We start from the raw sequence: 15,640 nt of genomic DNA on the forward strand, positions 1-15,640 counted from the left end.
CTTTTTCCTGGAGCAACATGGCTGCTTCAGCATGAGGCATCACATCCACATTGCAGGCAGGGAGAAAGGGAAGGACAGAAACAGCACTCGTGTGTATCGCTATCTCTCTATCTATATAGTAAGGCAGACACTGTATTAATTAAAACTATTCTTTTAGAAATGTCAAGAAAACAATCTTCATACCCATTAAGTGACAAAATATGACAAGTGTAATCAAATTGTGAAAATTTCTGTTAATGTTTAATAAATTGATATGCTTAATCACTGCACATACTGAAAACAAAAATAGATATCATTTATAGGTTACTAAATGTCAAGCACTGGGCTAAGTGCCTTAAATTCATTATTCATGTAATTCTCATAATCTTCATTTATGTAATTCTGAATAAATACACTTATAAGATATTGTTCTAAGATCTGAGAGATTCAATAGTACACGAAAAGTCCCAAGTCCTACCTAGTGGTGCTACTACTGTCCCCAAGAGGACATTGAGGCTTACTCAGGTCAGCATGGAGTCAGAGACTGTAGACTGACCAGCCTCGCCTTCGTTCCCACCCTCTCCCTTGCATACATCTGCCACAGATGCTAAAAAGCAAATTAGTCATCTCCCCGCCTATATTTCAGGGAAGATTGATCGTTTGACCTAGTTTTCCAAACATAAACAGAAAGTTTCTTCGTCCCACCCGCCTCAAATATCAGCATTGGTCTTTTGTCCCATTGCAAGCTTGGGAAGGACACAAGACTGAGCAGGAGTTGAATTGTAGTGTAGTTTGCAACAAAGGCTTCAGCCAATCCCATGGGACCATTAAGGAGCTAGTATAGCCCTTCAGGATTGTCTCAGATTGATGCAAGGGGTCTGGACCTTTGTACCCTCACACTGACCAGTCACTGGGTGCAGCTGCCTGGAGCGGGACTCTGCTGGGAGCCCTGAGCTGCCATTTTCCCCTGCAGCGTGGAGGACGAATGCTTCAGCCCTAAAAAGCTGTCTGGGGGGCCCACCGCAGCATCCCCTGCAGATGCTAGCTTTTGATTTTCAGACTTTGTTCTTTTCCAGGGCATGCACTTAATGCCATTCATTAGTTATTGGGCAACTTAACTCTTTCCGGCATATACTATTTACTTTTTTGGTCTGCTTGGTGTGTTTGTTGCTGAGAGACGTATTTTTAAAACCTGCAACTCTTGATTGTAGAATTGTCTTTTTTCCTTTGAGTTCTATCGGTTTCTGCTTAGGGTTTTTGGCCGTGTATTCAAATGTAGAATTGTTGTGTCTTATTGTCTTGTTGTGTCTTTTATTTTTATGAAATATTTGTCCTTATTTGTAATAATGCCTTTTGTTGTAACAACTACTTTGTCTAATTTAAATTTAGTTACACTAGCTATTTGGGCCAGTGTTCACATAGTATTTCTTTTACATTCTTATAAATTATCTTCCTGCGCTCCACTATAAGACCTATCTCACAGGCATTTAGAATTTTAAAAAGTCTGATCATTTTTGTCTTATAATTGGAATTCATAGTTCATTTATATTTAATGTCATTATTGATGGATTTGGACTTAAGCCTGTTATTTATTTTCTACTGTTCGAGTTGTTCTTTGTTCCTATTTTGCCCTCCCTTTTGGCTTTCCTTTTTTAACTGTTCCGTTGATGTCGTTGTTATTCTATCCCCTGCCCTGTCACCTTGCTAGTTATACATTCTCTCACTATTCTATTAGTGCACACCCCGGGGATTGCCGCGCGTCTTTGATCTGTTTGAGCCAGCGTTCAGTTAGGACTTTTGTTTGTTTCTGTTGTGGATTAGTACATGTGTCTCTTTTTGTAAATTTCGGCTTTTGGATGAAATTCTCCTTATTTTCAACTAACTTACAGAACATATCAATCATAATTATTTTAAGGTTCATCTCTGATGGTTCTCAAATCTGGTTTACTTTGTAGACTGTTTCTGTTGTCTGCCCCCCATCCAACCCTTCTGTTAGGTTCTGTGTATGATTTCTTGGCTAGCCTGGTGATTTTTTTTTATTGCGTGGCAGGGGTGTCTGAAAAGTTGTAGAGACTCTGAATGGTGTCACCATCTCCAGAAAGGATTCAGTTTTTTTCCTGGTGGGCATATGACCTTTCATCTTGATTAAGGGGAGGCTAGTCTATCTTAGGGGTCTTGGCTGAATGTCTGGGGTGTTTACCCAGACCTCTGCTCCTTCGTGCTTTCTGTACCCAGTTTTCTTTCCCCAGCACCATGAGTCTGCCAAAATCTCTGCTTTGCTTTTTATCCTCTCAACTGCTTTCTCTTTGGTTTCTTGGATTATTTGTAATAATAGACTTACTGGGTGCCTTCCCTTGACTTTGTACTTAATCATATTTGAGTTGTTGGGATCCATAGGATTTTTGATAGTGATACTTATGGTTGGAGACAGTACAAACAGGTTAAAATGGAAAAATGGTTGGTTCACTTTTGGATATTGAGTTTGTGGTGTCTATAGGAAATCCAGGTGGAGCTGTATATGGGAGAGGCTGGGCCTGAGATAATGATTTGCTATTTGTTATTGGTAAAGATAGCGGAGAATAGTGGGGAAAAGGAAAGACACAATGATTGGAGGTCAGTAGGAAGCCTTCCTGGCTCCTTACTTACAACCCACCTTCTGGTATATGATCATGGGGTTTGTTCCATGTATAATTTTATTAATTTGTGGACTTTTTAGTGGGAGAAGGTTATGTTTGTGTGCATGATGGTAGTGTAAATTGGGGGCCTGGATGGCTCAGTGGGTTAAAGCCTCTGCCTTCAGCTCAGGTCATGATCCCAGGGATCATGGGATCGAACCCCGCATTGGGCTCTCTGCTCAGCAGGGAGCCTGCTTCCCCCTCTCTCTGCCTGCCTCTCTGCCTACTTGTGAACTCTGTCTGTCAAATAAATAAATAAAATCTTTAAAAAAAAAAAAGTGTAAATTGATGAGCTCCACTAGAAATCTTTCCATAGGGCCTATCTAAATTCATGAAGTATTTAGGATAACCACAAAATATTTTAGTCTTATTTCAGTATGAAATTAAGAGGTCTGTTTTTTGTTTTATCTTATTGATTCATTTTATTAATTCCATTTGAAATACCAGGAGTTTGTGGTAGGAAAGGGCAAGCCCCAAGTTAACTACAGAGGGTTTCAGATAACAAGGGCTGATAGAGTACTTTTGAGATTCCAGATTTTCACTGGGCCAAAGAGTAACAAATGTTACTTCAGATCAAAGGTTGGCAAACTGTGGCCCATGGGCCAAACGTGGCCAGTACCTTTTTTTGTAAATAGAATTGTGCTGGAACACAGCCAGTCCTCTTCCTTTATATATTCTCTGTGGCTGCTTTGCTATTCCAGAGTTGAGTGAGTGAAGTAGAGGTTGGCCTGTGGAGCCTAAGATGTTTACCATCTGGCCCTTTATAGAAAAAGTTTGTTGATCTCTGTTTTAGATGATCAAACTCAAGAGATTCAGTTCTTTTTATAGAATCCATCATTAATATTCTAAGGAATTGGCTGTAGCTTAAAAAGTGCATTTTTCTGTCTTCTCTCTTAATGTCCTCACTTGATTTTTAAAATTGCTTTTCTGTTCCCATTTCTTCTCTCTCTGGAACCTCACTCCGTTGATAGTCTATCAGGAGAGTACAGGTGACACTGAGAGACATTTAGGGTTTCTGTGCTGGAGATGTGTTAAGTGTCGAGGAAGCAGTAAGGGTGGGAGGTGTGGCCTTTGCCGCGCAGTGACCATTAACAAGAAGCACTTGAAAAGTCACATTTAAGCTTTATTTCAAAATCAGTGATATATTGCAACTGGCTTGAGACAAACTCTGGTTCAAAGCCATCAGAATTGGGAGGCCCTTTGTTCAGCAGAAGGCTTTTTATAAACTCTGCAGCAGTCACAAAGAACACTGTAGTTTGGACTTAGCACCGAGCTAAAATTTCATGTCTGAGGACAGTTTATTACAATCATTCATCTTGGGCATCCAGTCTGCTGACTCTTTTTGGCCGAACCTAAAAAGTCAGAGGTACTTCAGCCACATCTGTTTCCAAACCAGAAATAACTCAGACGTGGCCTCGGCAGCACTGGAGTTCCACATTAGTTCCACCGACTGAGGATTCCAGTGCTCGCAGGCATCAATCATCATATTAGCGTTTTAGTGCCGTTGTAGGTGTTGTCAGGAATATGAAAAAAATGTGACCCAGTCTTTGTTCGCAGGGATGACTGGAGAGGGCTGGTCTGGCGCCCTCCTCTCTGTAGCGATCCCCTGTCAGTCACTGAACCACTCGACTCAGCCCTCAGTGTGGAAACTTACTACTCTGGAAGGTGTTATTTTTGGGTTGGAGGCAGATGACTGTAGCACCTCAGTAGTGCTGTGCTCACAGCCCCAGAGGCAGGCGGTGCTCGGCTTCCATGTTCTTCCTTCCATTTGCAGCCCACGGTCTCCCCAGGAGTCCGTGCAGGAGCAGACTTCCTGCTGTGCCCTCTGGTCTCCCCCTTCTCCAAACAGACTCTTGGGTCAGGGATGAGGAGGCTCAAGAAAAAAAATGGAAACAAAACTTTGTTGGCAAAAAAAGCTTTCCTGGTACTTTTTTTTTTTTTTTTTTTAAAGCTAGAATTGACAATTGGAATTATTAGTGCTTTTATTTATTATTTATTTATTTATTTATTTATTTTTAAAAGATTTTATTTATTTATTTGACAGAGAGACATCACAAGTAGGCAGAGAGGCAGGCAGAGAGAGAGGGGGAAGCAGGCTCCCCACCAAGCAGAGAGCCTGATGCAGGGCTCGATCCGAGGACCCCCGGATCATGACCCGAGCTAAAGGCAGAGGCTTTAACCCACTGAGCCACCCAGACATCCCTATAAGTGCTTTTAACATAAAATACTTAATATGAAATTTTCATGAACTCTCACACGGCATTTGTAACCCTTTCCCCTTCCTGCTAGTCATTTCTGAAGTTTGTTAATTTTTGTGATTAGAATTATTATATAAAATTCAAGGGGGTTAAAGATACAGATGTAGTGAAAAGAAGGGCTATCTGTACCCCAGTGTTCATAGCAGCAATGGCCACGGTTGCCAAACTGTGGAAAGAATCAAGATATCCTTCAACGGACAAATGGATAAGGAAGATGTGGTCCATATAAACTATGGAGTATGATGCCTCCATCAGAAAGGATGAATACCCAACTTTTGTAGCAACATGGACGGGACTGGAAGAGATTATGCTGAGTGAAATAAGTCAAGCAGAGAGAGTCAATTATCATATTGTTTCACTTATTTGTGGAGCATAAGAAATAACACGGTGGACATGGGGAGATGGAGAGGAGAAGTGAGTTGAGGGAAATTGGAAGGGGAGGGAGATGAACCATGAGAGACTGTGGACTCTGAAAAACAACCTGAAGGTTTTGAAGGGGTGGGGGGTGGGAGTTGGGGGAGCCTGGTGGTGGGTATTATGGAGGGCATGTATTGCATGGAGCACTGGGTGTGGTGCATAAACAATGAATTCTGGTACACTGAAAAGAAATTTAAAAAATTAAAAATTAAAAAAAAAAATAAAGGCTGAATAATATTCCACAAAAAAAAAAAAAATTCAAAGGGTGTGAAATAGATGATGTATCACATCCCTTTAGATTCCGCAATGCTGAGATGCGGGATAGAGTGTCCAGTTATTACCGGTCATACTCACTTAGGGCTGCACCTTGTGAGCCTGGTGCCTGAAACCATCTTCCTGGGCCATCAGTTACACTTGCAGTTTTTTTGGGGGAAAATGTTTTATATAGTGAAGAGGAGAATGAAAACTTTTCCTCATCTTTCAAAAAGAGAAAGAAGACTCTGAATGGATTTCTCCTTTACGTGGACTTCTAGCCACACTCCTTAGCTTCCATGGGTAGGCTTTCTCCTCAAGCTCATGGAAAAGTTTGAGAAGCAGTGTTTCAGACCAACACTTAAGAACTCTGTTTCTTTAACGGCCAAGAGAAGCAAGGATTTTTGTGGGTAATCCCTAACTCTACGAAAGAAGGGAGAACATGATCCTATTGTGGACTCAGTTTTACTGGATTTTGCAGGGCAAAACCCGTTTTGGTGGGGGAAGGATTGAGAGGAGTAGGTTAAGTAAAATTATGTACATGAAAACTTTTCCTAATCAGTAAAATACTACGGCGGGAATAGTAGTGGCAGAAATAAGAGAAGAATCAACCCCACTCCCATGCCTAAAGCGGGGACTGCTAATAAAAGCCTAGAAAAAGAAGCATTAGTATAATCCGTGGGTTAGAAAGTGACAGAGGTTGAATTCCATGGGCTTACTTTGGTTTTCCTCCCTCCTTTCCTTCCTTCCTGTTTTCTTTTATAATTTGTTTTTCGTAGCTCCTTTTCAGAAGAGTAGTAGTCTTCATATTTGGATGATAAAATAGAGAACTCTAGAGATGAGAGCATGTCTCAACATTTATTTTTTGCTGTGCTGTAATGTACTTTGGCTCATGTCTTAAACTGGCGAGTATTAAGATGGTTAATTTTTTTTAAGTTCAGTAGCTTAGGCCTGTATCTTTATTATTTTTAAAATAAACTCATTTATAGGTATTGTCTAAAATAACTATTCCAAATAGTATAATTTGGGGAGTATTCAGTTTATATATGAATTTGAAACTTTACTAGTCCTTTACTAGGACTTCAGGTAGTCTTTAAACAAGGAGATATTCACAAGAGACTTCTGTATGTGCCTGAGATGTTTGCTTTCTGCCTCAGTTTTCCTTTAAAAAAAAAAATACTTCATAACATAAAAGAATGACAGTATTGACAATGGCAGGAATCCATTGGGATCCTCCAGAGCTCCTGCTGCTACTACAGCCCCCCTTTCTCCTCCTTCCACGAAGTTACTAGTCAGTGTCCCTGAGTAAAAACACATTGCTTGTTTCTGTTTGGATCTAGTTTAGACTCAGAAGGAAGTGGAGCCTGAGCTGCTTCCTCCGTGTTCTTTGCCTGAGTCTAAAACAGCGTTATTAATGGGGCCAGTGCACGTGCCAGTTGGGCAGCCCTTGCTCATCATTTTCAGCCGTAGTGATGCTCCTGGACGCAAAGAGCTAAATTGCATATTGACTGAACTCACTACCTGTTATATTCAAATACTGTGTAGTTCTCAAATCTAGTTGTGCATCATTATTACCTGTCTTTTTACTTATTTGTTTTTTAATGGAGAAATACAGGTTCTACTCACAGATCTGTCCAATCAGAATCAGAGGATGGGAATGGGTTGGGGTGGGGTGGTGGGGCGGTGGTGAAAGCAACCAAATAAAAAACCCTGTAAACCTCCACACATGATCCTGATGGCCAGCCAGGGTTGGCTGATTCATAGGATGTACTCAAGGTTAATTTTATTTAAAATCCTATATTAGAAAATAACTAATATTTAGGTTTAAATAATTATTTACGATGAGAAAAATACATTAATGCATAATTAAGAAATGAAGGAAAAGTATTTACTCAGCCTACTCTGCACACTTTGTTTTTGGCCTGCTCCTACATTACATTACGTTACATTAGGTACGTTCTTGCATTGGAGTTAATCCTTTCCCCTATCTAATAGAAATATTAATTTTATAGAATTAATAGAAATTTAATAAAAGCAATAATTTTAAATGAAATAACCATATTTAGATTAATAAATATAAAATTTATATTAATGAAAATGTGGAGTCTGTTTCTTATTAGGTTTGCTGAACTAGAGAAACAGTAGTAAAAAGATAAGTAAAAAGGTGGCTTACTATTATATAGTAGTTCTTTTTCTTAAAGAGGCATTTAAATTTATTTATTTATTTTTGTTAAGAATTTGAAACACTGAAGTTTCACAGAGGAAGAAAGTGCCACTTCTTTTCCATATTGTTTTATAATGAGTTTAGAGCAAAGGAGGGTGGTGAAGAGACAGTAAAATTTTGAGGTCTTAATAAGTCTCATGTATAACTGTTTTACAAGTACAGGATTTTGGATTTGCTAAAGCAAACCAAAAATTACCGGTATATTTTTAAAGACATCTACTTTTTGGCATTTTTGAGTTCTAGTAATGTGATCCACTTAGCTTTTGCAGGTTAAGTAAAGAATGTAACTTTAATCTTAGAATTCTTAGACTTTAAGTCTCAGAATTAAAGAAGGCAGAATCAAAATATTAGGTAATAATTTAATTAATTAAATTAATTGGGAAGTGAGTTACAGTAAAGCCAAACACTGATTTCAATAAGTCAATGGATATGGGAGGCGATTAGTTGAGTAATGTGTGCTCATTTAGTTTTTGAGTCAGTGGTCCATGGATTCATCTAAGGATTCTTTTTTTGTGGTACAAAGCTTCATATCTGAGACTTTTAACACATCAATATATATTAAGGAGGAAGATAAAATTGAACCAGCAGGTGTCAGCAAGAACCGTAATAAAAACATTAGTCTGGTTTACTCAACCTTTATTTTGTTCCTCAGGGATGCTTCAGTCAACCTTCAAATGATATTTCATTGGATACTTATTTTCATTTTAATGTAGAATCCTTCTTTTAGCTGTTTTAGGGAACATGCCTAAAGTATAGCAACAGCTCTAAAAAGATTTAGTTCGAAGACAAAGATATTTGCCAAGTGCTATGAACTTTTCCTCATTTCAGTGTCTTGAAAAAACATTACCCACAAATTATCCCAAATCAAAAAAGCTTATACTTAACAGTTTACACATTTCTCTGGTTATCTGCATCCTACTTTTTTTCAATATGCCATTCCTACAAACACATTAACCATATACATTTTATAGGAATAGGAGTAGGAATTCATAAACAATGGACTTAATTTTGCAATGAAAATACAGCATTTTTGTTCTTTCAGAATACGATTAGCTATTTTATTTTAGACCTATTCTAATTCAGTCAGGGGAAATAATGTCTGTTTTTTTACAAAATTGAAAGATTTATTACTCTTCTTGTTTTCCTATAATTTTTATTAGAAATCCTGTCTCTTTTTTCCTTCCTTTTCACTTGATGACTTGACAAAAATACAAATCCAGTAGGCAAACATAATATCCAGTATTTTGTGGTAATCTTACTAGCGCCCTGTAGCTTTGGCGAGGAGCTGGGATTTTAGTCTAAGTGCAATGAGAGTGTTATGAGGTGATTTACGCTTTCAAAATATCACTGTGAAAATGCGGAAAAGAGGGCCAATTAGTAGGGTATTGTAGTAGCTCCTGGTGGAGATATAATGATAACTTCAGGGTCTTATTGTGGTGATAGAAGACTGTGGACAAATCTAAGATGTATTTTGGAAATAGAACAAATGGCATTTACTGATGTGTTAGATACGGGGAACTGGGAAGTGAAGCGGGGGAAAAGAATAAAGAATGAATTTTAGGTTTTTGATTAGACCACCTTTTCCTGAAAGTGTGATCTGCAGACTTCTGGGGATGGTGGAGGTGGAAGGTTGGGTAGGAGCCTTGAGTCTGTTTCAAGTGGTTTGCAAGATCAGACAATTTTTGTAATACTAAGACATTATTTTTTACAAAATTTGTTATTTATTTATTTGACAGAGAGAAGATCACAAGTACAGGGAGCAGCAGGCAGAGAGAGAGGGGGAAGCAGATTGCCCACTGAGCAGAGAGCCCGATGCGGCGCTCGGTCCCAGGACCCTGGGATCATGACCTGAGCGGAAGGCAGAGGCTTAACCCACTGAGCCACCCAGATGCCCCTAAGACATTATTTTTAAGCCATTGATGTCTTAGCTTGAGTCAGTGTGCACTCTAGACTGTACTAGTCTTTGTGTTGTTTAAATGTTCTGAATTTTAATAAAAAAGTGACTTTCATTTTTAGATGTCTTTGTTGAAGCATAGAGTATTATTTTCTTAAATCAAATCTTGACCTTTGAGTACATGTCTTTTAATATGTGTGATGAAATGGGAAGTATACTTAATTTAGTACTGCTGCACCAAATCAAAGTTGTATCAAGGAGAAGCATTTGTGCAGTTCTTTGAAGAGCAAGCCGAGAGCTGCTGTTTTCACGGAGCACTGTTTTTACTTGAAAGAATGACTGAAAGACAAACTTTGGTTCTTCAGACCTGGGTGCTTTGTAGACATTTTCTTTCTTTCTTTCTTTTTTTTTTTTTTTTAAGATTTTATTTATTTATTTGACAGACAGAGATCACAAGTAGGCCGAGAGGCAGGCAGGGAGAGAGGAGGAAGCAGGCTCCCTGCTGAGCAGAGAGCCCGATGCGGGGCTCGATCCCAGGACTCTGAGATCATGACCTGAGCCGGAGGCAGAGGCTTTAACCCACTGAGCCACCCAGGTGCTCCCTGTAGACATTTTCTTGAAAATTAAGTGCCAGTCATTTAAAGAAAAATAATTGACACTGTTTGTCACTAATGACAAGATTCGAACGTTCGAAAGAAAAATTGGAATTTTGGAGAAGTTACATTTATCACTATGACCTTGACATCTTCCTGGTATAGAAAGACTTTTTTGATGAGATTAGTTGTAGTATTAAGGAAAATTTTTTTTTATTTGTATAATGAAATGGTCAACATTTGATGATCTGAGTAACCCAGTGAACGAAAATTTTCCAGATGACCAATGTGTGGTGTTACAAAATCAAGCATGAGTAAAAGGTCTATTCAAAGGGCAAGAGAGACCATTGGATTTTAACATAACAGAGTATAAAAGTTCATTGATTTGAGCATCTACATGGCAGTTAACCTTTAAGAATTTGCCACCTGTCAAGTTTGGTGTATTATCAAAGGAGACTATCCACAGTGATATCCATATTGGTTATCAAAATACTCTTCTGTTTTCCAGCTATACATTTGTATAAGACCAGATTTTTAAAAATATATTTCTGCCAAAACAACATATTTGAACAGATTGATGTAGAAGCTGCTTCTCTGAAGACAGACATTAAAGAAACTTGCAAAATATAAGTCAGTGCCTCTTCTGATTTTTTAAAATGTAGATATTTTTCATAAAAATATGCATAAACATGTAATAGTGTTATTGCTGTTATTTGTAAATGAGTTAGTATGTATTTTAATCATTTTTCAGTTTTAATTTCAATTATGCAAAATACTGATAGAGACATGACCCACATGAACAAAAGATCTTTGGGATCCTCAGATAAAGAGGTCCAGAGGCCCCCCCCCAGAAGCTTGAGAATTTGGGGGCCAGACCAGCTGAGTAGATGATGATACATATAAAGAGAAAAAATATTAAAGGAAAAGCATTATTTTATTTTATTTTTTTGGAAGGATGGGAGATGGAATCCTCAATTCAAGGCGGTATCAGATAGACAGTTGGATATTGGTATTGATAGCCCAGAGCTTAGACCATACACCTGTGGGAGAGATAGAGATTTCAGAGTAATTATATAGAGACCATATTCAAAGTCATGGGACTGGATGGTATGACTTCAGCAGAGACAACAGGTTTTTTAAAAAAAGATTTTTTGTAAATTAATTATTTTAGGAGGGGTGGCGAGTGCGTGCACACATGAGTTGGGGGAGCGGTAGAGGGAGAGAATCTTCAAGACTCTGCACTGAGCACAGAGTTGAGGCAGGGCTCAGTACCCTGTCCCATGAGAGCATGAGCTGAGCTGAAACCAAGAGTCAGATGCTCAACTGACTGAGCCACCCAGGTGCCCCTCAAAAAAGATTTAGGTCTTAGAGCACTCCAATATAAATGTTAGATAGAAAAGGGAACTTAGAATAGGTCTGGTGTGGGAGAAAAGTGAGAACAATAAGAGGTCACAGAACATTTTGGGAAAGTGAGATAGTTGTGTTGAAAGCAGGGTGAGGTCAAGAGGACCACGGGGGCAGCTGGGTGGCTCACTCCGTCAAGCATCTGCCTTCAGATCAGGTCATGATCTCTGGGATCAAGTCCCATGTCAGGCTTCCTGCTTAGGAGGGAGTCTGCTTCTCTCTCTCTCCCCTTCTGCCCCTCCCCACTGCTCATTCTCTCTTTTTCTCCCAAATAAATAAAATCTTAAAAAAAAAAAAAAAAAGATCTTGATGAGGGGCTTTTTCATCCCTTGCCTGTTGTCATAGCTTCTTAACTGATCTTGTTTATGGTTGTGAATTCCTCTACTCTGTCACATGGCAAGAAAGACTACTTTCACAAATAGTGAAATCCTCTCTCTTAGCTGCTTGAAACCCAACATTAACTCTCTAGTACCAACTGAATAAAGTAAATACCATCATTTTTTCATGAACTGACACCTCTCTGTGTTGTTAAAGTAACCCACTACTAACTCCACCCCCTATCTCCTACTATCTGCCAACTTATATTTGAAGCTACTTATAAGGTGTTGTGCTCTGCTTTTGAGTATTTTGATGTGTTTTTTGTTCTTCCCAGAATTCCTCTCTTCCTTGGCTCATCTAAACCTTGTTAACTTTTCCTCTTCATTATTTAAAACCCAATTTAGGCAACACCTTCTTTGGGCACCCTTTTTTTTTTTCTTTTTTTTTTTTTTTAAGACTTTATTTATTTATTTGACAGAGAGATAGAGAACACAAGTAAGCAGAGCAGCAGGCAGAGGGAGAGAGAGAAGCAGGCTCTCTGCTGAGCAGGGTTGGGCACCCTTTTTTGATTGAAGTTTGCCAGATTTGTTGAATTTGATTATGATTTTTCTCATCATTCACTTTAGACTTATTAAACTGTAACAAGAATTATTTGATCTTTTTATGGCAGACATACATGCATCCGTTAATTAAATAAATGTTGATTCAGCATCTATTTTCTGCCAAACATTGACCTAAGCCCTGGGGACACAGCTATGGATGACACATATAGGTCCCTGCAACATGGAATTTATAATCTAGAAGGCTGAATACATAATTAACGTATTTTATATCTTAAGATGGGTTTTTATTTTATTTAGGAGATTAGTAGAAAGATAAAATATGAATATTTTTAACCTTTGAAAATATGATAGTGGTATAAAATCAATATATAATCGTTGACATATTCTTATTTTGTAATAGTATGAAGAATGTAGTGACACATGGAACCATGTTAGATACTATGCGAAGAAAACTCCGTTGCTTTTTATTCATTGTACTTATTAAGCTTACATGAAATATGAGTACTTCATACAGATGTTAATTTTCCAAGCAGAGGCTTTTTGACATTTGTCAGGAATACAGTAGAAGTGAGTTCCTTGTTATGCAGATGTTAAGTTAAATTACTCATATGGTTTCTTTGAGTTTATTGGTTTGGTGTTTTTGTTTTGTTTTGTTTTGTTTTTTACTTTGGCTTCCTTCATAATTTTATTGACTTACACATTGTCATTCAATAGTATAAAACCCACCTTATTATAATCTAGCACAAACTTCTCAGGTTTGTTCTTGGTATTAGTCAAGCTGTGGGATATTAGAAAATGTTACACAAAGAAAACATTTTATGATTAAATAAGTTAAATATAAATGAGGCTTTCAGTGAATTTGTTATCAGTTTCAGGCCTGCTTGGATCCTTTAGTGTGCTGGCATTTATTATGATGTTCTAAGAACAATATACATAGCAAGTAGTATTTCACAGAGGTCTTAGACCTGGAAGCCCTTTTTTTCGTGAATGTTTTTGAAAGTACTTATGGGACACTAGATGTGAAATACTGATTTTAATGATTTAGATTTCACAGTAAAAGATACTCTAATTCATTATTAGAGTTCTCTTTCTCCTTCCCTCTCCTCCTCTCCTTGGATCGAACACTATATAAAATCCAGTCCAGAAATAGAAAATATGGTTATAGTCGTGACTAAATGATGTTCATCCCAGAAGTGAATACCGGCTTAACATCAAAATGAATCACCGTACTTGAACATTTTAACAAAAAAAAACTGTATAATCATCTCAGATACATAAAAAGCATTTGACAAAAATTTAACATTATTCTTTATAAAATCTCTTAGCAAAGTAAGAATAGAAGGGCACTATCTCAGTCTGATAAATTAAGACATTATGAAGAATGTATATCTTTTATTCATATGAAAAATGCTTTTGTAAGGGAGCATATTTTTCTAAAATATATCTCTTTGGCATTTTGATTATTTTAAGCTGGTTATTTATTTACTTATTTTCTAAAAGATTTTATTTATTTATTTGACAGAGATCACAAGTAGGCAGAGAGGCAGGCAGAGAGAGGGGGAAGCAGGCTCCCCGCTGAGCAGAGAACCCAATGTGGGGCTCGATCCCAGGACCCTGGGATCATGACCTGAGCTGAAGGCAGGGGCTTAACCCACTGAGCCACCTAGGTGCCCCAAGCTGGTTATTTTTAAGATGCTGCAAACATCAAGTTCTGAAAACTGAGTATAAGTTACCCTTTTTTATGAGACATTTATATTTATAAAAAAATCTCCATTAGTAAGGTGTCTTCCTTGCTGTACCAGGAAGAGGGTTTGACTCAATTTCTAGAAACTATTACTGATAGAGATGGCAATGAGTTGATCTGCATAACAACCTTACTCTTGTTTATTGTGCTTTTCCTGGTAACCTCCCATAACTGAGTCCCAACATCTTTCATCTTTAGCTAAAGATGGTATTTAAGTTGATGGCTTTGACTGTTTGGGGGAGTTGCTCTATTTTCCTGAGTTGTTTCTATATATATATATATATATATATATAGAGAAGGTATATATTTTATCAGACTTTTCTCCTGTTACTCTGTCTCATGCCAATTTGATTCTTATAGCAGCTAGAAGAATCTTGAATAGTAAAGGAAAATTTTTCCTTCCCAACACTTTCTTCCTGCTAGGAACAATAAAAGAATGTCTACTCTCTACTTAGGTTCATTGCACTGGAAGTTCTAGTCATTAAAATAAGGCAAGAATCCCCCCCAAATCTACTTGGACTAATAAGTGAGTTCAGCAAGTTTGCAGTATGTGTGGGGATGCATGTGTGTTTATGTAAATATATGTTACCATTTGATATATGGAAAGGATGACATAGTAGTAGTGTTGTGGGGGCTGATCATTTTAATATATTATTTGAACTCAATTGGATATCCATATAGAAAAAAGCCTAATATTGACTTTACCTTGTATCATACAAAAATTTAATTCCAAGTCAATTATAGATCTAAACTTGAAAGGTAAAACAATAATTAGCTTATGTTAGAAGATAATGTATGAGAAATTGAAGTATAGGAATAATTCTTAAATAGTACACAAAGATGTTATAAAGGAATGACTGATTAGACCATACTAAATTTATGAATTTCTGTTCATTAGTTAATTGAAAGATGCCATTAGAAAGGTTTTAAAAAAGACAAGTTACAGAATGGAAGGAAATATTTACAAATAGTCATTTTTAACTGTTTTTTTAAAGAGTATAATGAAGTGAGGTTGTGTTTTAGTTTCTCTGTTAATCCCATTTAAATGGATCCTAGTTTTTCAACCCTTACATTATATTTTAGTTATAAAATAACATTTGTAAGGAACCTAGAAATAATTGAAGTTGTGTAGAAAAAGTGTTGGGTGGAACAGTAGCTGTGTCTTATTTGTAGTTCAGTTCTTGAACTACAGTAGGTGCAGTAGGTGGCAGAATTAGTAGTAGAGGGGCACCTGGGTGGCTCAGCGGGTTAAGCCACTGCTCAGGTCATGATCTCAGGGTCCTGGGATCGAGCCCCTCATCGGGCTCTCTGCTGCTCTC

General features: G+C 37.7%; 1 protein-coding gene across 1 annotated transcript in view; it reads left to right on the forward strand.

Annotated features, from left to right (window-relative positions):
* The window catches only part of NEK7 (NIMA related kinase 7), a 149,139-nt gene that overhangs the window by 39,434 nt on the left and 94,065 nt on the right, over positions 1 to 15,640 (forward strand). The window lies entirely within an intron of this gene.

This window comes from Lontra canadensis, unplaced genomic scaffold (assembly GCF_010015895.1).
Source record: "Lontra canadensis isolate GAN:19392208 unplaced genomic scaffold, GSC_riverotter_1.0 scaffold63, whole genome shotgun sequence".
Lineage (NCBI taxonomy): Eukaryota > Metazoa > Chordata > Mammalia > Carnivora > Mustelidae > Lontra > Lontra canadensis.